General features: G+C 45.5%; 1 protein-coding gene across 9 annotated transcripts in view; it reads right to left on the bottom strand.

The window, feature by feature from the left end:
- Positions 1–14,489, bottom strand: part of ETV6 (ETS variant transcription factor 6) — a 231,006-nt gene that overhangs the window by 139,899 nt on the left and 76,618 nt on the right. Inside the window, exon 2 of one of the 9 annotated variants that reach the window (XM_061582488.1) lies at positions 1,219–1,271. The exons of 7 other annotated variants lie outside the window; for them this stretch is intronic. The gene's annotated coding sequence lies outside the window, so the exon portion shown is untranslated. Of the gene's footprint in view, positions 1–1,218; positions 1,272–5,922; positions 5,943–14,489 lie in introns of those variants that run through there. One more of the 9 variants, XM_061582480.1, reaches the window with a different exon arrangement.

Here is a 14,489-nt window from a genome sequence, read left to right as displayed (position 1 = left end):
TCAATGTGCAGCCACGGAGGAATGTTGCATGTGCAGGCTATTAACTGACCAGAAGGGTAAAAACTCTGAGTCAATTGCCAGAAAATCAAGGAAAATAGGTAATTTGTTTCTTCTCTTGGTCTTTTTAAAGCTGCATACCTGGGGTAATATACAGATTTTGTGCTGAGCTCCAATCCCAGTCCCAGAAAGGACATACCTCCATTACTGGGCCCATTCTGGGCTCTGTCCCTAGGTCTTTCCCAGGTACCCAAGTGTTTGATTTCAACAGTAAGTAACATATGCTGAAGCAGAGCTAGTCGGTTCCCCACAAGAACTGCACACACCTTAGAATACAGAATCAGAAACCTCTACAACATGCATGGATTCTGAAGCAGATGAGCTGGACTGCAAAAAGGTAGAAAGTTTGGACTTCTGTTGTTTTTGAGGCTGGCATATGCTCCTGGACAAAATAGTAAAAATCTAGCAATGCCTGTAATAGCTGACTCTGTAACTGATTTAGGGCGGAGAAAACTACTCTATAAAAGAATATCCAGGGGCGTGAAGTAAGATTTTGATTCAAACCCTTGTAGACTGTGCAAGCAAATGTCTCTTGTAGTACAGAAATACTTAGGTTTCAGCTTCTGTCCCACTGCTGTTGTCTTTAACAACATTCGTTCAATTTTTATGCTATTCGTTTCAGGATATATAGCAGGTCCAATTAAAGTACTTGTAGCAAAAAACAAAAATGTAAAAAAAAAAGAGCACAGTTCTTTGGAATGGACCCATATGCAAAGCAGCATGTGGAAAAAGATTAACATCTCATTTCCTGAACACAGGGAGCCAAGATTGTTTTATTGACCAGAGTGATTTCATAGAGTTCATTTCCTCTCCCAGCTCGCTTTGAACAGAATTTGAATCTCCAAACGCCAGGGCAGGAGAGAGACTCTCATATCTCATTCCCTACAGGGCCAGATTTCCTCAGGCAAGTGTGAACTGTTGGAAGTGCTACAGTTCCTCACAAAGAAAGGGAAAAATACTACACCCAGGGCCCCTTTTTTCAATGACATAAAAATACTACCAATAGCTATATTAATTAGTGCTGCTAATGTTTGGTCAATTAAAAGTACTTTGGCTGAAGTAAAAAGTGCCCATGTTTAATTTGGCAGCAGATTTATTTATTATGTAAGTACTTAATAAAAGTGTGGGTGCCAGGTCTCATCATAGAGGAGGTACTCTTACCTTCTCTCACACACAAGAAGGAATGCATCTTCTCAGATGGTGCCTGCTGCAGCCTATGAACAAGAAAAGTGTATGCCTTTTTCCCTCAAAACTATTGTTTATTCATATTTATTTATGAAATTTATATCCCACCATTCCTCCCAGAAGGAGCCCAGGGTGGCAAACAAAAACACTAAAAATGCTCTGAAATGTCTTAAAAACAAAAGACTTTAAACATATTCATGTGCAATTTTATGCAGATTTAATCAATTAAATCATATAATTTGACCAAGGATATAATGTTATGCACACTTACCTGGGATCAAACCCACTGAACACAGTGGGACTTATTTCTGAGTTTTTACTTTAGCAGAAGTCAGCAGAGTTGCTGAAAATGCTGCCAGATGGTTGATTTGTCTTTTCTGCACCACAAACTTAGGGATAGACTGTAATTGGTAGAGCACATCTTTTGCACGCAGAAGGACCCAGGTTCAAGCCCTGGCATCTCAAGGGAGGGCTGAAAAGGTCTCTTATCTGAAACACTGGAGAGCTACAGACAGGCAGCGTACTCAGAGTCTGGGTGTGAGACCGGGGGGGGGGAGTAGATGTGCCCTGTGTGAAAAATATTGAATGGGTCCAACTGTTCCCAATTCTCTCAGAGGCCTATTGGGATAACTGATTCATATAGGTTTTTTGGTGGACTCTCGTTGGGTCCATATCAGGTGTTCAGGAAGAGTCTTAGTAAGGAGGAACATGGGTGATGCCACCCCAATTTCAGTGATCATGGGTAGAGGGAGGCATAGCCATGGGGAGATGGTGAACTGCCACAGAAGACGAGGGCAAGGCCTTGTTCCTGTCTTCCACTCCTCTCATGGACGGGTTCCTCGTTGCTCATCTGTTGTGCCCACTTGCCTGTGTGTGTTGTTGCTTAATGCCACATTGGTACACAATAAGACCACACTCATCCATGATCTGATTGTGGATGAAGGTGCCAATTTTGCATGCATTACTAAGACCTGGGAGGGTCAGCTGGGAATAGTTGATCTGACGCAGCTTTGCCCATCTTAGTGGATACTTAATGCAACACCAGCACAGGCTGCAAGGATGGGGGGGGGAGAGAGGAGGAGTTGCTGTGGTCTACAGAACTTCCATCTTGACAGACTCTGTCTTAGAGCTGGCTGTGAGAGCTTGCGCCTGGTGTCGGGCCAAGGAGACAGTAAACTAGGGTTGCTGTTGGTGTACTATCCACCCTGCTGCCCGGCAGCTTCTCTAACTGAGCTGGCTAAGGCCATCTTGGCTTTGGTATAGGAGCAGCCCAGAATGATAGTCCTGGGTGATTTCAATGTCCATGCTAAGGCTGCCTCAAGTGTTCCGCCTCAGGAAATAATGGCCTCCATGATGACCATGGGGCTGTCTCAAGATGTCACCAGCCCAACGCATAGGGCAGGGCAAACCCTCAATTTGCTTTTTGCTCCAGATGGAGGAAGGGGTGGTCTGAAGATGGGGGTGGATGTCACCCCATTGTTATGAACTTAAGTTTAGACTTATGGCTCCAGTCCTTCCCTGCCGGGATGTTGGACAGATTAAGATGGTCCGCCCCCGGAGACCAATGTAATCCACTGGGTTCTTGAATGCCTTGGGGGAATTCCCAGTAGATAGAGCAGGTGACTCTGTTAAAGCCCTTGTCTGTTGAGCCCCAGCTCTCCCAGAAGGATCAGGGAGGGAAGTCGGTCGAGCCTCAGCTTCCCCAGATACAGCAGGGGGAGGAATCAGAGGTAGATGAGGTTTTTGAGGACAATGAGGGAGAGAGTGCAGTCAACAGTCTGCCAGTTCCCACGGACAGTTCTCCCGCCAAACCAGACCTCGCTCCACCTAAAGACGCCCCAACAGAGTCGCTGGGGGATGAACTGGCATGCGCCAACTACACCCCCCAGGACTCCCCGCCTGGCACTTCAAACGCTTCCCCGCCTCCTGAAGCCGAGCTGGCACCTATCAAGCCTGTACTGTCAGATGAGCCGGCGGAGGCTCGCCCCACGCGAGACACCACAATAAGCAGTTCGGCCAGAAGGTGGAACTTCAGAGGAGTCAGAGATTACGAGCGAAGACCGTCCCTACTTAAGGCGGCGCCACCCTGATTGGGGTGCTGAGTTAACTTTCTCCACACGCTGCTGAGTACGTCTAGGTAGCTTAGTTAGGGACAGTAGTGAGTTAGCATAGTTAAGTCTATGAAGCGCACTGCTTTTGATGTAACCGTTACTCTAATAAAACAAGAATTAATTCCAGTCTCGTCTCAGTCTTGTCTCTCGGACTCTGGGGAGGACAGATAGAGGCCTGCCAGAAGCTGTGCCCTTCATAGCAGATGGGAGGGTGATGAGGAGTAGGAATTGGGGCTAGGAAAAGAAATTGTATATCCCTTCCTCTCACACTCATCAGATTTAGTGGGCTTTAGGTGTCTGGCTATGTGAGAGCAGGACCTGGCAACCAAGAGGTCTTCTGTACCTTTAAAAGTAGTGCAGGGGGAAGGGAGAATTTCATCTTGTGGTTTTTCCCATTACTGTGTTGCAAGAAAACCTGCACTTGGCTGAATTTTCTCTTCTCTTAAAGATACAGAATCATTCTCAGGTTCTGAGCCTGGCAACCCTATCTGCAGATCATCAGCTGGTTTCAGATTAAGTTACCTGAATTTAGGTCCAACTGAAATCATTGTGAAAAATTATTCATGATTTAGATCTGATTGAAATCAGTGAGACTTGTGTAACTAACTTACAGTGCAATCCTATACATATCTACTCAAAAGTAAGCCACAGGGAAGTGAGACATTTCCCCATGTGCATGGGACTGAAACTTTCATCTGGATCCAATGTATTATGTTTTGAGCCAAAACTCAGTAGATGCCAGCAACTTAACGGTCTGCATTCCACACCTCTTTCATACAAAGCTGAAAGGCCAGGCATGCTTTAGAACAATGGGAAGCCAATCCCAACAACTTTAATATTTCCAAAAAGAAACCAAGTGACAGCTATGCGTTCAGTGTAAAGTTTAATTTTCCTTCTCTATCCTTTTTAATTTTTTTTTAAAGTTTTTGTAAACCTATTACAATATAATCCTATACCAGACACTGGCACATCTCACTGTCTGGAATAAGTTGTTGGAAATTTAGTCGTGACCATCTTTAGAAAACTGCCACTATTTCCCCCTCCCCCAATATATCATTTTACATCAGTGATGGGGAACCTATGGCCCTCTAGTTGTTATTACACTCCATCGCTCATCACCTATAGCCAGAGAAGCCAATGATCAGGGATGATGGGAGTTTTAGTCCAACACCTGGAGGGCCACTGGTTCACCATTCCTGTTATATATTACCCTGTTCTCTTACACAAAGCAGCTCTCACCTTTGCCTTGATATCGAGATTCTAAAGAACTACTTGAAATGCAGATCAAGTCACAGTTACCTGCTTTGGCAGGTATGGTGAAAACAGAGAACTGGTTTGTCAGGCAAAGTGAATATGCAAGAGGGAAAACTTCAGGCAGCAGTTTGAGTTTGGGTTTTTGCTGGCATGGTTCATGCATATAGAAAGAAACAGCTTTGAGGGATTCCAAGGAACCAGTTTAGCTTTGAGATCAGTAATGCTGGCTGTGTGCTTGCCTCTGCACCCCCAGCAAGACCTGCTCGGCTATGTGAACAAGCAGATTACTATAAAACACTTTTCCAGTGTTCTCCCTCCTAGAGACAGACGGCGAATCTTGTAGTTAATTCCCCACTTCCAAAATTCTTACTTGTCAGGGTGCCGAGGTGTAAGGAAACAATATTAACAATCTATGTTATGAATCAACAACCTGAGTGCAAGACAACATAGCCTCATCCATTACCTAGAAGACTGACAGTCTTTGAAAGTTTGTGTCCGCTCCTTTCCAGTGCAAAGCAACTTGCTCCACAGATTCTTTGTTGGTTTGTTTCATTTATATACTGCCCCATAGCCAAAGCTCTCTGGGCGGTTTACAGCAATTAAAAACAATAAAAACAAATATACAAATTTTGAAACACAAAAAACAATTTAAAAACATAATTTAAAATTAAATTTTTTTTTTAAAAAACATATGCTAAAATGCCTGGGAGAAGAGGAAAGTCTTGACCTAGTGCCAAAAAGATAACAGTGTTGGCACCAGGTGCACCTCGTCAAGAAGTTCATTCCATAATTTGGGGGCCACCACTGAGAAGGCCCTCTCCCTTGCTGCCAGACTCCCAGCTTCCCTCAGAGTAGGCACCCGGAGGAGGACCTTTGATGTTGAGCGTAGTGTATGGGTGGGTTCATGTCAGGAGAGGCAATCCATCAGGTATTGTGGTCCTAAGCCATGTAAGGCTTTATAGGTTAAAACCAGCACCTTGAATCGAGCTCGGAAACATACAGGCAGCCAATGCAAGCGGGCCAGAATCGGTTTTATATGTTCGAACTGTCTGGTCCCCGTTACCAATCTGGCCACTGCATTTTGCACAAGCTGCAGTTTCTGAACCCTCTTCAAAGGCAGCCCCACGTAGAGCACATTGCAGTAATCTAGCTTGGAGGTTACCAGAGCATGGACAACTGAAGCCAGATTATCCCTGTCCAGATAGGGGCATAGCTGGACCATCAACCAAAGTTGGTAGAAGGCACTCTGTGCCACCGAGGCTACCTGAGCCTCAGGTGACAGAGATGGTTGTAGGAGAACCCCCAAGCTACAAACCTGCTCCTTCAGGGGGAGTGCGACCCCATCCATGACAGGTTGGACATCCACCATCCAGTCAGAAGAACCACCCACTAGCAGCATCTCAGTCTTGTCTGGATTGAGTCTCAGCTTATTAGCCCTCATCCAGTCCATTGTCGCAGCCAGGCACTGGTTCAGCACATTGACAGCCTCACCTGAAGATGAAAAGGAGAAATAGAGCTGCGTGTCATCAGCATACTGATGGCAACGCACTCCTAAAGCTCCAGATGACCGCACCCAACGGTTTCATGTAGATGTTGAACAGCATGTGGGACAGAAATGACCCATGCGGAACCCCATACTGGAGAGTCCAGGGTGCCGAGTAATGTTCCCCAAGCACCACCTTCTGGAGCCGACCCGCCAAATAGGAGCGGAACCACCGCCATGCAGTCCCTCCCATATGTTAGCAGTTTATTTTTTTTTCAGAGAAAAGCTCAATTTGTCAATTTTTTTCCTCCATTTTTTAAAAAACAGAATTGTAACAGACCACCACCTCAAGCTTTAGGGTAGCATGGAATCTTCTAGAATAGTGTTCTTCAACCTTTGGTCCTCAGATGTTGTTGGACTAAATCGTCTATCATTCTGGACTGATGGCTGGAGATAATGGGAGTTGTAGTCCAACAACATCTGAGCACCAAAGGTTGAAGAACACAGTTTTAGAATGATGTTCCACAAGTCAATAGATGTCTTTTGGTATTCTCCTTCTGAAAGATTTTTCCAGCACACAGAAAAGAGATACTGTTAGCCAGCTGTAAGGAAAGGGAAGGGAACAAACGGTGTTTCAGGAACTTGCACTTGCTCTCCTAGGAGAAAAACCATCTCAAATGTCCTTTTCCCCTACAAACTACATGGGATGTATCACTGTTTTCCTTTTGTTTTAGGGAGTCTTCAGTACTTTTGTGACTTCAGAAGCTATTACCACCAACCTCAACCCTCGTCCCAAAACTATGTGTATACTTTCCTACCAACAAGAAAGGTGCAAAGGCTGCCATGCTCAGAAGGCCAGGAAATAAAGGCTAAAAAATAAGTGTGGGCGTAAAGAAATGAGCAACAAGAAAGCACTTGTCCACCTACTCATCTGCAGCTCATCTTAATGGGCATGTTTTCACACACATTCTCACCATTCAGTGGGCAATTCACTAGCATAAGTATAAATAAATGCAAACAAAGTAGATACTGGCTCCATTTTTCTTCAGCATTAAATAAAACAACCTCATTTTTAATCAGCTGAAGTTGTAATGTTTATTCATGGGAAAAATCCTGGAGGCGGTGAAACTGGGATTTAGAGACATGGGGCTAAATTTACAACATAATCTATGGTGACTTGCCCATGTCACATGCGAGAATGATGACAGTCACCTCCTGTAACTATTTCTGCATGTACCATGGGGAGAATGCAGTGCACTGTAGTTTCGCTTGGCAGCAATTTGGAATGTTTACACCAGTTTTTAATGCAACTTCTCTTGTACAGGGATAGCTCAAGGCTCTGTGGGAGAGCACATGTTTTACAGTAGCCTTCACCAACTTGGTGCCCTCCAGCTGTTTTGAACAGCAACTCCCATGAGCTCCAGCTAGCTGTGCTGATCAAACTCTGACAAGTCCAGTTACAAGGATCTTGGGCACGGAAGGAGTTTGCCCATGATTTGGGAAAGCCACTGCCAGTCTACGTACATAAGTTGTCTGACTCAGTATAAAGACAGTTTCATACGTTCCTAAAAAGTACTTCATGGTTTAAGTATAGCAATGAAAATCAAGTATGACAGGATTCTCAGAGAAGTGAGGTACCATCCTAGAACAGTGATTTTCAAACTGTGCTCTGGATAGAGATGTGAAGGTCCAAAAACCCCAACAAAAATTACCTGGGTTTTTTTTTCAATCTTTCAGGAAAAACAAAACAAAGGAGGCTTTTTCTGTTTTTTTCCTGGGCCTTCACATATCTAGATCTGGGGAACCATTGGAGTTGCTTGGATATTTACCAAGGGACACTTAATAAGATCAGTAACGGCAGACACGTTTCCTTGAAAGATAGCTTGGCCCTCCAATGCTGCTTTTCCACTGAAATAAGGCCTGATCAGTGTCTTATGTGAATAGCATGCATGCCCCTCAAACATCTCTTCGCTGCCCAGCGGAGCTTTTTAGAGTTGTCCGCGGGCTACTTCAGTTAGGCCTGCAGGACACGGTAGAATCATCGGTGGCTCGCTGTAATGGGTTTGCTGAGCACTTCCAGCATAAGATCTTATGCATCCGCCGGGACCTAGACTCCCAATTTATAGCAGTTGACCCTAACGAGGTGTCCGGAGCACAGTCTTGTCATGCTTTATTGGATGAATTTCAGTTGGTTCAGCTCGAGGACGTGGACAAGGTGCTTGGACTGGTACGTGCAACCACTTCGATACTCGATTCGTGCCCCTCTTGGCTAATAAAATCTAGCAGGGAAGGAACAGTTGGCTGGGCCAAGGAAGTGATAAATGCCTCTTTATGAGAGGGAGTGGTCCCTGACTGTCTGAAAGAGGCGGTGGTGAGACCACTCCTGAAAAAATCTTCCTTGGACCCAGAAAATTTCAACAGCTACAGACCAGTAGCAAATGTTCAATTCCTGGGCAAGATCTTGGAATGTGTGGTTGCTAGCCAGCTCCAGGCACTATTGGATGAAACCGATTATCTAGATCCATTTCAGTCGGGCTTTCGGCCTGGTTTTGGCACTGAGACGGCCTTGGTCGCCCTGTATGATGACCTATGTCGGGAGAGGGACAGAGGGAGTGTAACTCTGTTGATTCTCCTTGATCTCTCAGCGGCTTTTGATACCATCGACCATGGTATCCTTCTGGGGAGGCTTGCGGAGTTGGGAGTTGGAGGTACTGCTTGGCTGTGGTTCCGCTCCTACTTGGCGGGTCGTCTCCAGAAGGTAGTGCTTGGGGAACATTGCTCGACTCCGTGGGCTCTCCAATGTGGAGTTCTGCAGGGGTCGGTTCTGTCTCCCATGCTTTTTAACATCTACATGCAGCCGTTGGGTGCGGTCATCAGGAGTTTGGGAGTGCGTTGTCATCAGTACACTGATGACACGCAGCTCTACTTCTCCTTTTCATCTTCTTCAGGTGAGGCTATCGATGTGCTGAACCGTTGCCTGGCTGCGACAATGGACTGGATGAGAGCTAACAAACTGAGGCTCAATCCTGACAAGACTGAGATGCTGCTGGTGGATGGTTTCTCTGATCAGATGGTGGATACATACCCTGTCCTGGATGGGGTTACACTCCCCCTAAAGGACCGGGTTCGGAGCTTGGGAGTCTTAGACTCTTCCCTATCACTTGAGGCTCAAGTAGCCTCGGTGGCACGGAATGCGTTCTACCAACTTCGGTTGGTAGCCCAGCTACGTCCCTATCTGAGTCAGGAGGACCTTACATTGGTGGTACATGCTCTCGTAACCTCGCGTTTGGATTACTGCAATGCACTCTACGTTGGGCTGCCTTTGAAGACAGTTCGGAAGCTGCAGCTAGTGCAAAATGCGGCCGCCAGATTGCTGACAAGGACCAAGCGGTCCGAGCATATAACACCTGTTCTGGCACGCTTGCTCTGGCTACCAATATGCTTCCGGGCCAGATTCAAAGTGTTGGTATTAACCTATAAAGCCTTATACGGCACGGGACCACGCTATCTGTCAGAACGCCTCTCCCGCTACGAACCCGCCCGTTCACTACGTTCTGCTACGAAGGCCCTCCTCCGGGTTCCGACTCATAGGGAGGCCCGGAGGGTGATGACAAGATCTAGGGCCTTCTCAGTGGTGGCCCCCGAACTGTGGAACAGTCTTCCCGAGAAGGTGCGCCTGGCGCCGACACTGTTGTCCTTTCAGCGCCAGGTTAAAACCTTCCTCTTTCCCAATGCATTTTTAACTTAAGTTATTGATTTCTTTTTGTTGTAACTGATTTTTGATCGTTTACTGTTATATGTTTTATTGTATTATATGTGTATTTTACTATATTCTCTGTTGTTCACCGCCCAGAGAGCTTTTGCTAGTCGGGCGGTATATAAGTGTAATAAATAATAAATAATAATAATAATAATAAAACAGCCCCAGAATCTTCTGCAGCATGCAGTGGGGATTCCTTGATGGACAAGCGAATGAGAACTTGAGAATAATTTCCCCAGAGAAGTCCCAATGAAGAATGCACCAGCTTCAGTAACCTCCTCTCCCTCTTTTATGCCCTGTGAAAGGCCCTGTTCAAAAGCAATAATAGTACAACAACTTCTCCAACATATTCTACCCATCAAAAGCTATTCTCGCATGAGAGAAGAGACTAATTCTCACTGAGCTGGCAAACTTGTCTTGCGGCACACAGTAGCAACTAGTCCCCATGTCAGTCCATTTGCCCTAAGCCATTGCGTCCTAGTCCTTAAGAAGGGATGCTGTGGGCCACATTGGGAATCCCAAGCAGCTGATATGTCCCCTGGCCTTCTGGATGACTGCTCTGTCTTAAAGGATAGGTCTTTGTAGGGAATCAGAGATGTTGTACACAGGGCCGGCTCCAGGCATGCCGGGGCCCTTTGGCACCAGCCTGCCCCAGGCCCCTCTGCTCCCCTTCCATGATCCACGGCTCAGGACAGGAGCTTCTGAGCCGCCCACCATCCCCCCGCTTCACCTACCTCTCTCTGCTGTTTTTTGCAGCTGCGCGCACAGGGTTGCCATTAATCTAGATGGCGGCCAAGGTTTCCGTAAGGGGCTGAAGCCTCTACTGCCATCTTGGCTGATGGCGCACACACACACACACACATTGCTGCCATCAACCAAGATGGCAGCAGAGGCTTCAGCCCCTTACAGAAACCTCGGCCGCCATCTTGATTGATGGCAACCCTGCACACACTGCAAAAAACAGCAGAGAGAAAGGTAGGTGAAGCGGGGGGATGGTGGGCGGCTCGGAAGCTGCTCTTGTCCTGTGATCCGCGGCTCCTGCCGTGGATTGTGGAAGGGGAGCAGAGGGGCCCATGGGCCAGTGCCCCACCTGGTTGCCCTTTAGAACCAGTCCTGGTTGTACAACATGAAAACAGTCAAACAGCATTTTTAGTGTTTTTTTTTTTAAAGAAGAACGCTTTAACGACAGGAATTTACATTTATCAAACAGAAACACCAAAGAAAAGGCCCAACTACAGCAATGGCATGACAGGTAAAGTACCATGACATTCTCTCTTATTACAGATCCAATATAGAAAAAGCCACTCAGCATTATCATATTTGTCAGACAGAGGGATTTAAGGCATCATAAACATCAACTGATGAAGATTACCCAGACATTTGAATCAATTTATTTTTTCCAAATTGTGGCATATTGGGCTAGAACTGTTTAACTATCAATCTTTTTAATGTGAAAAATAAAACTACTCATTTCTGCAAAAAAGGTGTCCTGTTTTATTTATCCCTTGATGACGAGGATTTGATGTGCAAGTTTCTCCACAATGGCAATTTCCAAAAGTTTACTGTACCAGATGTCTATTGCTCTTCCACAGCTGTGTTAGCACAAGCCTGACAGCACCTAACAGAAATTGAATCATGTCCTTAAATACTACAAACAGTGAAAGTAGCATTAATTTTTGGCATATTAATAATTGCTTGCCCAGTTTGAATGTTGATTTCTTGAATACCTCATCTTAAAAAATTCACTACTACATGTGAACAAGTGACACGAATAAGTAACAACAGCTTTCAAAGAGAAAGAAATCATTTTTCAACCATAATAAGTGGACCTTCAAATAAGGAGCTCTGTCTCCGACAGGACATAAAAATAACTCACATACACAGACTTTTACACACGCACACACCTTGCGTCACACTATTGTGAATGATGCAGGATACTCAATTTTAAGTTGAACTTCTCTGCCTTTCACAGATGCTGAATGCTTATTTTTTTGGCTCTTAAAAGAATAGGGAATAGCTAACAGGCACCAGCTTCTTAGTCACACAGCTTTTCTTCTAAGGCAGTGGCTTTCAGACTGTGTTTCTGGGAATCCTCTGGATTTTTTTGCATGCTTAAGGGTTCCTGAATGAAATTATCAGTGGTGGTGGAAGCTTTCTCAGTTCATTTCAGGCAACAGTGCAGCCCAAAATTTATGACCAACCTGACACATGAACTGAGCCCACGGACCTCATTCTTGTGGGAGAGGCATAGAAAGTAGGTAAGGAAATGCAGAAAGGTTTGTCCAAATCCAGCCCAACCAGGCAATCACCTGGAATGCCAAAATTCCAGGGGAATCCACCTCAACTTTGCTGAAGTATTAGGTGCTTCTCTTCTCCTGTGTGTTTTAGCTTCTTTCCATTCCTACCTATTCCCCTCCCAGTCTACTATCAGCTTCCCTATCTGTGGCTGCCAGATTCCTGAGGCTCAGACATTAAGCTTCAGGGGACAGAGCTTGGGAGCTAAGGAGTAGTGCCTCATAAGAAGTGCAACCAATTACCTGCCCCCCATCTTGATTTCTCAGAGCTAGCCGTAGGGGATTGACTGTATGGGTCCAGGGAGTGATCAATGCTTCACTGGAGAAGAGGGGGGTACCATCCACCTTGAAGGAGGCAGTGGTGTGTCCCCTCCTTAAGAAGTCCTCCTTGGACCCAAAAGTGTAAAATAATCACCACCCAGTGGCAGATATCCCTTTTTGGGACAAGGTGCTTGAGAAGGTGATGGCATTCCAACTTCAGACATGCTTGGATGAGACTGAATATCTGGATCCATTTCAATCTGCTTTAGGCCCGGCCATGGCATTGCAACTGCCTTGGTCTCCCTGGTTGATGACATTTGTTGAGAGAAAGATGAGAGGGAATGCAACCCTGTTCATTCTCCCTGATTTCTCAGCGACTTTTTATACCATTGACCATGGTATCCTTCTGGAGCATCTCAGGGAGGTGAGGGGCACTGGACTTCAGTGGTTCTTCTCCTACTACTAGAGGTGTTTCCATGTAGTTATGGGAGGCTTCTGTTTGACAGCAGGGGAACTTTCCTGCAGTGTCCTGCAACGTTCTGTCTTGTCCCCCATGCTATCTAAGCTGCTGGGAGTGGTCATGAGGAGTTTTGGAGTGAAGTGTCACCATATGCAGATGAAACTCAACTTTCCCTCTCTGTGCCATCTGAATCAGGATAGGCAGTTGAGGAACTAGAGAGGTGTCTGGAGGCAGTGATGAGCTGGATGCAGGCTAACAAACTGAAGCTGAATCCTGAAAAGACAGAAGTATTATGTGCTCCAAGTTCTCAAGTCCAGGAGATGTGAAAACAGCCTGTTCTGGGTGGGGTTGCACTCCCCTTGAAGAAGCAGGTCCGTAGCTTGGGGGTACTCTTCGATCCAGAATTGTCACTGGAGGCTCAGCTGGCCTCCGTGGCTAGGAGTGTCGATTTCCAGTTCCGACTCATTCACCAGCTATGGCTCCTTTTGGACAGAGATGACTTGGGAACAGAACTCCATGCTCTGGTAACTTCCAAATCGGATTATTGCAATGTGCAGTACGTGGGGTTGCCCTTGAAGTGACTTGGGAATGTCAACTGATCCAAAACACAACAGCCAAATTTTAGAACTCATATAACGCCTGTTCTTTACTTTACTTTACTTTATTGATTTGTTTGCAGGACCAAAGGCCAACGCAAATTAAAACAATACATATACAATACTTTAAAATCAAATGGAGACATTTAAAAAGGAAACATTTAAGCGGGGATCTCATGTAAGAGAACTTGCCTATGTAATATCTCGAAGGGCAATGTAATTGACCCTAAGTTTTCTTGCTGCTATTACAAAAAGAGCTACTTTGTGGGTTACTTCCAAGTTATGATCTGACATTAAAAAAATGATTTTTCCATCAAGTGAATCAAGCTGAGGGATTTCTAACCATTTACTAAGAAATCTATTTCTGGGCTGAGTATAAATTGGGCAGTAGAGCAAAACGTGGGGAAGGTCTTCCGCCGAGGGTGAGCCACAGACACAATTCCTTTGGTCCTTAGGGACACTGGCTAGTCGACCTTCCCTGTCCGCATTTGGTAAGGAGAAAAAACGTAGGGCTGTAAACGCCCGTCTAAGGACAAGGGGTATTGGTTGAAGGAGATAAGTAGAGCAGTGGGGGTCAAGTTTAAATCGCCAGTACCAGGGAGATACCTTTGAGTTGATGGAGGATAGCCTATCCTGGTTCATAGAGTGGAGGAATATGTATTCGCGTAGAGATTTATTATTTGGCATTGCGTTGAAATCCTGCTCTAAAAGGTGGTAAGTTGATAGCAGTTTAGTTAATTTAGAGCGCCATAAGATAGAAGCGAATGGGTGGTCAAAACATAATTGTAATAATGTCCCGGGCTGGGGCCCACTGAGTGTTCTCAAAAATTTCAGAAGGGTAAAATGTATGAGAGCCATCAGTGGGGGGGAGCCCGTCTCAATTCGAGTCATCGCTGCAGAGGTTCCCACAGGGAGAGATAACAAGTGCCTGAGAAAACTATTTTGTATAGTTTCCAGGGCTGTTACGATATTATAATCCCAGCCCCATACGGCTACTCCATATAGGATTTGTGGGATCACCTTTGCTT

Source organism: Rhineura floridana, chromosome 8 (assembly GCF_030035675.1).
Source record: "Rhineura floridana isolate rRhiFlo1 chromosome 8, rRhiFlo1.hap2, whole genome shotgun sequence".
NCBI lineage: Eukaryota > Metazoa > Chordata > Lepidosauria > Squamata > Rhineuridae > Rhineura > Rhineura floridana.
This window is presented reverse-complemented; position numbering and strand designations above follow the sequence as displayed.